Genomic DNA, 9,097 nt, shown 5'->3' on the forward strand with positions numbered 1-9,097 from the left:
TGTATTCTCTCTTCAGCTCCCTTGAGTGACTTTTACTACATTTGGTTGACTTGCCTATGCCTAGTCAGCCTATTTCCAGAAAGGAGTTCTCCATAGATCTAAGGACCTGTAATGATTTCCAAGTCTTTTAATCTCCAAACACTACAGTGGTTACTGATTTACATATTTAAGTTTAACAAGTTTTATATCCTTGTGGGTTTGTTTTACTACCTCTCGCCTGCAAAACTTGGTGTTCAATTTTGCCCTATTTCGTCTTCCAGCAACATGGTTCTTATAAGCTATCTAACCAAGGTTATCTACCAGGAATGTTTTGTAGATCATTCTTTAAGCAACACAGGTTCTGACACTAAACTGTTTAATGAATTTTCACTATATAGCACAAAGCAACTTCTGCTCTCGCTGACATCAAAGATAAAATTGCCCTCAACTTCCATGGATGTAGTAGGTCTTAATTATGTCTAATATCTACAATGTCTGGCTCCAAATATTTTATATAGTTAAATAATGCACTCACCACATTCATAAATGAATGGGAGACATACGAAAGCAATCTTAGCTGTTGAAGAGTCAGTGTGATACAGCAAATAGTTCCAGACAGCAAGGACTTCAGAAGAGAAGCTTCTTGTACCAACACTTGTACAACAGGACAATGGGGTTAGCTGAAGGGGAGAGAGAAAAAGCCTGGAGCAAGTTTGGCCAAAACAAAGATTAAGAAAGATAGTTTTGAATCACATGCATATTTACTTATTTACAGTGTCATTTTGCTATATATTTTCAAGAATAGCCAAGAACTGGTGGTAAAGGGACCATTGTACCTTGTTAATACTTATTGTGGTTCTGCTGACATCAGACTATAAGCCCATCATCTCAAACCCACCTCCTTGAAACAGTTACAAAAGAGAGAAACAAAAAAACTGGATGTGTAGCATCCCATTTTTACCCATCATGTTGTGTTATGGTGGTTACTTTATGCCAGTATCTTAGCTTTCCTCCATGTGAAGAAGAGTCACTTTGTAACACAAGGGCTGAAAAAAACAACACGTTTTCTAAATTTGTTTGGATGTCAGTATTTATAAAATAATCACTCTTCCCACTTATATATGTATTATACCTTATATATGTCTACATACACATATGTATGTGTGCACCTATACCTGTGAACTTATGTACACCACAAAATCACCTTACCCTACAAAACAGAAGCATAAACAAATGTATGCTTATGTGCTTATGTATACCTCTCTACTGGAACAACCAGCTTAATGTTGTATAGTTGAAGTTGTTACAGTAAAGAGACACAAGACATGTCCAGCTAATTCATTTAGTTGAACAAACTATTACTTTTTAGCATGGTACAGGAGTTCCAAGACACCCAATGGAATATTATCTGGCCAATTCCTTTCTCCCAAGCCGGTATCAAAATTAAAATTTTTGGGATCACTTGGAACATTAATCTTGTAAATCAAAGGAAGGAAAGGGGGTAGTCACTTCCCACACCTCCCCTAGAGGTTGCTATGTTTAGGCTGTAGTTTACAAGATAAGAACAAGGCCCAAAGTTCATTAAGCAACTGCCTGATTTGTCAATTTTTTTTTATTGGGGGTGGATACAACTCCATGACACCCAACTATACTGTGGTGTACCAATGCATAATTTCTTAAATTACATAGTTAAATAATTATTTCTTCCTATGGAAAATTAAGCTAACATTGTAGGGTATGGTTACTGACAGCTATAGCCTGGCCTGAAATAATATGTACTATATGGTTTCTACATAATAGTTTCTTGTCAGCCTGGAAGTGGAGTAAAAGAATTCAAATTTTTTTCTGCAACTGAATGTCACTGGGATCTCTTGCTAATTTACTTCAAACAAGAAGGTTATGGAAAAACCAAAAGCAAACTTAATTAGAACTAACAAAGGTAGAGGGTAAATGCTGGGAGAAAAAGGACCTTTGACTTAAAGTTTTAAGATATTAAGCCAGCAAATACAAGGTTTTTGTCTGCTAAAGACAAAACGTATGGAACGCAGAGTTTGTTTCCTGCCTCTGCTTGCTAATTAAAAATAAACACAAGTACTAGTTCAATCAGCTTTCAAGAATCTGAATTTTATGGAGATGGAAAAGAATTACAGCAAACTAAATATACAATGTATTTGCCAAAACTTGTTCTTGGTTAGGGTCTGCCAACAACACACAGCACTGAAAACATTTTTAACAGCTAAGTAATGTTGGACATATTTATTATATTATTAAGGACCACTTTCAACTTTTCTTCCACACTGGGTTTTAGTAGGAGAGTCCAATGACATATTCCCAAATGCAAATATATTGCAAGAATTTTCTTAATGGAATTATATTGTGCCCTTTAACTATTCAAAGGCATATTGTAAGTATTCTGGTCACTCTTTTTAAGTCTCTCTGGACACGTCTACATGTTTATTAATGTGCAATGTCTACTGCACATTAAATTTAGTACTTGTATATTCAAGTACTAAATAAATGCACAGGAGGGTGCCATACTATGTAATCACATGCTTTTTGCATTATGCTTAATGTGCAGAAGACTAATACTACTGCACATTAGTATATTAATACAGTGTTGCCATGCATGCTTATGCGCAATAGAATTAGTCTACTGCACATTAAGCATTTCATGTAGATTCACCCTCTATCTGAATTATTATCCCAAACTTGTGTAATATTAAGGTCTTTATTTCATATCCACTTGACATTCTGAGAATTTGTAAAATAATTAATAGAGTTGTTAACAGCAGCGAGAAAGAAGATGGGCCTTTCACAAAACATTTTTGTTCCTAAACTAAACATCTTAGATTAAAAAATGAAAAACTGTTTTGTACTAGAACTATTTTGAGAGAGAGAATTCGACCTCCAACTATGCTAGACATGTCTATACTGTTTCTGACTGTGCTAGGAAGCACCACCATGAAAACAGAATGCATTCCTTCATGCCCACTCTTAATACACGAAATGATGTAAAAAGATGTTATATAGCCACTGTTGGAGTGACACTGGACATGTTCCAATAAGCCCATCCAAGGCCAGGAGCTTGAGAACGGTGTTGAGTATGCTCTGGGCATGTGCCAAGAAGCAGCTCATTACATTTTGTGGGGCTGCATTATGGAGTGGGTAGGCTATACTTCCCTACAGTGCTCCTAAGCATGACTTGAGGTGGCACCAACGTGTCCTAGAAGTTGATGTTGTTTAGAAGTAGCAACTTTGGTAAACAAATCTTAAATAAGCGATGGAGTCCCCAGAGCATGGGATAATGAAAAGCAAGCAAAACTCAATAGTTTTGGAAGGCCAAAAGGAGGAGCCTTTTGTCATATTAGCCTATTGATATTTTTCTTTAGTTAAGCATTGGAGTTGCAGAGACAGGCTTTACAGTGACAGGGTGTAATACCTATAATCCTTACAAAATAAAAGGTATCTACACTTAGCATGATAGAACATTAGGATTAGAAGGGACCTCAAGAGGTTGCCTAGTCAGTCCATCTCCCTGCTCAAGGCAGGTTGAGCATCCTAGGCAAACATTTGTCTAACCTGTGCTTAAAAACTTCAAGTAATGGAAACTCCATAACCTCTCTAGATAATCTGCTCCAGTGCTTATTGCCTGACCACCATCAGTTGCTCACCATCCTCTTTATATAATAATCATTTCTGTAGTTAAAGATTATTTTCAAATCCCCTGTCTTTCCTGTAGACAAAATAACCCCAGTTCTTCTATTGTTTTCTTCTATGTCATGCTTTCTAGACTTCTAATAATTTTTGCTGCTCTCTGCTGGGCTCTTTCCAACTTGCCCCCTTCTTTCTTGAAATGCAGTGCCCTGAACTGGACATGGTGGGTCTGGGGGATTTGGGGTAGTGGGGGAGGGGTCTGGCTGCTGCATGGTGAGAGAGGGTTTTTATCTGCACAGCCCTTGCTCACTCCCCTGCCACTGATGGACACGTCCATGGTTGCTCAGGAACTCTGAATTCTGTAGCAAGCCATACTGCCAACCCCTGCCCCCAACTTCTAGTAGCCTACTGGTAACTTGGTGGGCTGGACTGAATGGCACTACAGGCTGTATCCAGCCCATGGACCATATACTTGACAGTGATCTAGATCATATTTTCTTAGCTTACATAATACTGAAGGAGACAATATCAAGAACTTTTTTAAAGTTAAGGTTTATCACATCTACTCTCTCTCCCATCCACAAAGTCCACATTGTGTCATAGAAGGAAATCAGATTGGTTAACCATGGCTTGCTTTTAACATATCCATACTGGACTGTTTCTCAGCAGGGTCTTCATGATCTGCTCCAGTATCTTTCAGTGACCAGTCTGTAATTCCCTGGGTCCTCCATTTTACTTCTTCAAAGATGCGTGTGAGATTTGCCTTTTCCAGTCATTTAGGACCTCTTCTAACCTCCACAAATTGTCCAGGATCATGGCCAATAGTTTTGCAATTACTTCAGCCAATTCCTGGAATTCTTCTTGAGTGCTGACTTATATAACAGGGGACCAGTTCTATTAAAATGCTGAAAGTTATTTGCTATTTTACTGCATAGAGGACATTAATGCTTACAAAATCAATTTCAGAATATCTTCATTGAAAATTCAACACTTGTCATAACCATGTTAATAAGGAAACTTCAATCCATTGTTATTACACAGTAATTTGTGCGACCTAAGGACAGATATACACTGATTTACTAAGGCACTGATTCTGAACTCATGCCTGTTTTATAGCTATGTAACTCTGCTTCAGTGGAGTTACCTCAGATTACATTTACATAAAGCTCTAGATGTCAAATGATGAGAAGCTTTTAAATGTAAAACAAGAAATGGTTTGTGGCACAAATTAGAAGTAAATTCAGAGAGACCAGGATAACAATTTTCATATATTTGATTTTACCGTAGCCTATAAATGTAGAGTAATTCATCTCTGTGACAGTGCTATAAATATGCAGGAAGTTCACTGAAGGAATTAAAAGAGCCTCCATCATGAATGGCAAGTTTACAGTGTCTCTAGTGTTGTATTAAACTCCCTCCACAAACATACACATGTATGTAAATGCACACACTTTTCATTCCCAACTACTGTCCCCCTAGTTGCTACCATGCCCAAATAATAATGTTTCTTGATAGCCATAACTAGATAGTGTCATCCATTTATTCCCTATCAGAAATTAGTGGTAATAGCAACAAGATATGTTCTGTTTTCTATGTGAAAGCTAGTATTGCTAGAATTAAAACAAATTTATGGCAAAAAAATTATAACATTTATATTTTAACATCTCCAGACTTTATTAGGTGTTCTTCATACAGTCATCTGGTATGTTTAAAGAGTGAGCAATCATATAAAAGGAAATATGGTCATAACTGATTGAAGTAATAAAACCCTGAAACTAAATAACATCTCATAATTCATTACACAGCATATATTAGATTTCATTACATCAGTATATGACTTAGTAGTAAATTCTCCTGATGGTCATAAACATCTAAGGTGGTGTCATTCTGGGAAAAAAAAGAAGAAAAGATAAAGCCAAGATATTTCTAGGTGCCTTAGAAACCTATGGTATAGCCCCACCTAGCGTCAGGGTGAAGATTTGGCATGCAACAGGACACTGCAATGTTAAGTTAAACAGCATATTTACATTTTTTCTTCATAATCACATTTAACATGAAGATTAAATTCTTTTAGAAATTCACAGTGCTGTTGCTAGGCTGACCCATTAGCTATCCAGAGCTGTCAATTATTAACTGGTTAATTTATGTATAATTCACTTCTCCTCTGTGATCCCTGTGAATGAAAGCACCTACGGCACACCGTGAACTTTTAACTCCTATATTTCTGAAGTTTAAAAAGACCTCAGGGTGCATGATGAGAACAGGGTGTGTGCCACCTGGTCCTTCTAAGATTTAATATTACCACTGCCATCAACTTGCTATTTAGATTTAAGCAACTCACTTCAGGCTAGATCCAAGAAAAGACTTACGTGCCTGGGGTAGAAGCTAGATTTCCTTGAGGCTCTTGGGTACCCTGTACAAAGCAGAGGGAAAGTCCAGCACCCCACAATGGGTGTTGAGGCAGCTTTTCTGCTGAGCTGCATCAACTGCACTGAGGCTTTTGTAGGCAGAGCTACACCACCCAGTTTAGTGTGTGATCTTTTCACACCCCTACCTCCCTGAGCTCTATCAGCAAAACCTTGGTAGGTATCCTGAGCAGGGTTTAAATAAAACTTGGGCATCTAAATTGAAAACCAACCCCTCCCTCTCTCCCCGATTTTGTTAAGCACCTTACTTTTTGCCTTTAAAGTTACCTAGACACCTGTAGTTGCATGCCTGTCCATGCCCAGGGCTGCCCCAGTCTTAACCATCTTGAATGTCTATGTTATGCCTAAGCCTGTTTAGGATCCAGAACTAGGAGCCTCCTTACTGAAGTCCCCTGAGGGGCTTGACCTAATGTGTGTTCCCAGAGAGGTCACACTGCTAATGGCATTTAGTACTGCAGCTAGGCTTGTAGGCTTAGTACTGAATCTGGCACTGGCACAGTAATACCTGAAAACTTGGGCTCAGTCCTGTATCAATGAAATTAAAAGCAAGTTGCTCCCTTCACTGGCTTCCAACAGTGGTGCTTGCTGAAAATGGAATAGCAGGTCAAAAAACATGTAGGATGTGGAGGTCTTCCTTTCACCAAAGAAAATGAATTGGTTCTCTATAGCCACTTTAGCTGCCTCATGCCAGTCTTTGGTATCAAGTTAGGGATGCTTTTAAAGCTGCCTTCAGAATAGGAGGGAGAATTTGTAAACAGAAAGCCTCCACAATGTCCTGAAGAGAGCTGAGTTTGGGATCCTGAACACTTGAGTTTTCCCCTTGTGTGTGAGCTGTGATTGGTTTGTCTGCTACAGCTGTGTACCTGAGAGGGGTGATGGAGCAGAAACTGAGTGGACCTTTGGAAAGAGGGCGTGCAAAATTAGCTGCCATTGCCAGCAACACAGCAGCTGGCACTGCCGCATGCAGCGCTGCTGTTGTGGGTATAGAGCTGCCTTGTTACCTCCAACCTGTAAAACACCAAGGGTTAGTCACAAAAGGATGCAGGGGTACAGAACTGCTGAACATTTTAGCAGCTGACTTTCATTCACATCTCACCAGCAAGTGAAATCTGTAGCCCTGATGTACACACCTTTACAATACACAGGTGGAGTTAGGTGCCTAAAAATGGGATTCATGGAATGGGAAGTTGCCTAACCCAGCTAGCAAGAAGCACTAAGGAGAGGGGGCATGGCTTCAGCCTCACTCTTCTTACAGTTCCAGATACTACCTGTGATCAGGACTTGCAACTCTGAACCATCAGTCAAAGGTAGGGGCATAAGGTAGAGCACTTCCTCGTAAAATACAGCAGTAGTTACAGAGACAGTTTCAGTTCTTGCACTGAAGGGACTTGAACACCTATCGCTACCTCCTAGGTGAATGTTCCAGCCCCTGCTCTATAAGACATCCTACTAAGGTGTCCTGGTTGCATAGAAAAAATATCAATTAGGCAAGAGAAAATGGGTGCACACAACCCTATGTTAAGGCACCCGTCTGGGAGAATATTTTCTAGCTTAGAACTTAAGCCTAGGAGGGGGATGGCATGGCTTCAAATCCCCAAGCAAGTACTCTGCTGAGCTTTTTCCTAGAAGAGGTAAGGGCTGCTCCTTTTCCATATGTTCTTAGTGCAAGACTTAATCTGACAGGCACCCCCCCAAGCATACCCACCACATTGAGAAAGATAGATGGAAGGTCTTCTTTGTGGACCCAAACAGGCTTTTTTATACATGAGCTAAGTGCCTAGGCCTAGCAGCCATACATGCTGACTCCATGGGTGCTCCAGGTCCCAACCACCTACCCAAAAAGATTAGCAGGTGCTTAGCACCCACAAGCCATTTTGGGCAAGCTGGGATGAAATTATGCGCTGCCTCTTCTGAGCATTCCCAGGGCTCAGTGTGGGAACACATGTAAAAAAGCACCCACCGGCAAAAAGCAACGTCAGTACCTATACTAGCAGCTGCCAAATTAGGGCCTGGGACACTTAACAAGTGGAGCCATGAGCCCCATATAAATGTATTTATAGAAGTGAACTCAGACCAGAAGTAGAGCTGTCATAGAAAAAGATAAGAAATCACTGACCTAGTCACTTTATGACTAAGCAGTTCTGGGCATGCGCAGAAATAGGTGGTTAAACAATTCTATGGAAAGAAACGTAAGTGCTTAAGGAGCGAACCAGGAATTTAAGGATCTAAATCTCTGCTGTGGTCAGCTGCAATTGCAACTATATAGTACTTAGGAGCTCCGGTCTTCTTGTGCATTACAGTGCTGGGCCTATACTAACTGGGAGAACAGTCGAGAAGCTCCTCAAAGAAAGCAGTTAGGACAGCTGTATGCTATTTGGGATGGAGAGAAAGAAGATGAAGGTTTCTATGTAAAATTCCAATGATAATGGTTTCAAGGTGGACCTATGTGGGATTTATGTTACTTGAGGCTCCTATGGTGTCAGGGGAATCTTTAACTCTTTCTTTTGGGCTGTTTTGTGCTGCTAGGCAGCCATTCTGGGGGCCAATGACTCAGTCCATTTCAACTGCTGTTAAGAGTGCCTAATACCTGAGTGGTGAAACCTCCAGAGAGCAAAAATCGGTGTACATATACAGATAGATTGCTTGAACTAGGAATGTGTTTATCATATTAATATTTAGCAGCTCCATCGTAATAACCACCACAAATATTTTATTAAAACTCTTCAGGGGTTTATCTCTGCTTCAGTTTTCATTAGGGTGGAAGTTGGATGTAAAACAAACATATGTTTCTTGTTACCAAGCAGCAAAAAATCCATTGTTTCTGATTTTGCTGGTTCAAAATTTAGTTTAAGAAATCAGGCTGCTATAGCAAGCAATCTAAAACAATTTAAGCATTGCATTTCAACATGCGTTTAAAACACAAGAAACACGTCCTGACAAGCACTGCAAAGCTGTCTGAGGTGCTGCAAACTGAACGTGGTGCATGTGCACCCATTCACTGCACTGGTAATTTGCACCATAGCAGGGTTTTTTTTTGG

Source organism: Crocodylus porosus, unplaced genomic scaffold (assembly GCF_001723895.1).
Source record: "Crocodylus porosus isolate Cpor-Errol unplaced genomic scaffold, CroPor_comp1, whole genome shotgun sequence".
NCBI lineage: Eukaryota > Metazoa > Chordata > Crocodylia > Crocodylidae > Crocodylus > Crocodylus porosus.